The sequence below is a fragment of the Triticum aestivum genome, chromosome 4B, assembly GCF_018294505.1.
Source record: "Triticum aestivum cultivar Chinese Spring chromosome 4B, IWGSC CS RefSeq v2.1, whole genome shotgun sequence".
Classification (NCBI taxonomy): Eukaryota; Viridiplantae; Streptophyta; class Magnoliopsida; order Poales; family Poaceae; genus Triticum; species Triticum aestivum.
Genome location: NC_057804.1, coordinates 622,257,976 through 622,258,884, shown reverse-complemented (window position 1 = coordinate 622,258,884; position 909 = coordinate 622,257,976). Strand labels below are relative to the sequence as shown.

General features: G+C 50.8%; 1 pseudogene; it reads right to left on the bottom strand.

Moving 5' to 3' along the window:
* Positions 1–282: 282 nt before the first annotated feature.
* The window catches only part of LOC123090293 (NADH-ubiquinone oxidoreductase chain 5-like), a 7,923-nt pseudogene continuing 7,296 nt past the window's right edge, over positions 283–909 (bottom strand).

Below are 909 nucleotides of genomic sequence, written 5' to 3'. Positions count from 1 at the left end.
ATCTTTCGCCACAAACATAAGATCCCTATGGTCCTACTCAAGGTAGACTATCGCAAGTCATTTGACCGAGAAAGAGAAGAGTTGTGTCTTAAAGTAAAGACGAGGATGTGGAAATCCACACACACTTGTCTTTCAGGCCCAGCCCACCAGGGATTTCCAAATCGTTAGCGGCGGGTCTTTCTTCTTCTGGGCGAGCTGCGGAGCTACTTTTTCTTTCTTTCATTCCATCTGTCTCTGTATGCTTGGGTGAATGCCATAAGCGGATTTATATGCCCCGGTTCCCAGGGTTAGGGTATTCCCTATGTTGAGCCTACTCAGATCAGAACAAAACTTTTGGATTCTCTTTCGCCTATCGGCCGGCTTTAAACAACCTTCACATTTCCTGCTGAGATCCCAAGTCTCCAAGTGGGCCCTCTTGGCCACCTAAGACCTTGGCTTTTTAGAGAATCCCGCTCCTGTGTCGTAGGACTTGTAGCTCGGCAGTCCACCGGGTAGGTTTGTTTATCCTTCCTTTTTCGAGTGTCTTCTTGGATAGTTATAGCGGCCCATAGGCGCAAGATGTACCTTGTGGAGGGCAGCGGTCCCCTGGACATAGCATAGTCCTTTCAGGCAGTGGCCGTTTAGTCCATGGTCCGTTGGATGGTCGGTGCAAGGCCAGAAATTGGAACACATTGATTCCGCTCGTTCCTGTCCTTCGCTTCAGGGCCTGTCCCTCGGTGTGGTCAGTACTCCATACTGTCGGGCAGCAAAGCTTACACTTGTTCACTTATTATGACGGTTCACCAGGGCCTCTTTCCTCCTCCCTTTTCTGCTCACTCGTAGGGGTCCAGACCCCCACAAAGGGGGAGGGAGTCGACTGAACATCTCAGCCATTGGCGGGAATTTCGCCCGCATCCGATCCCCAATTCT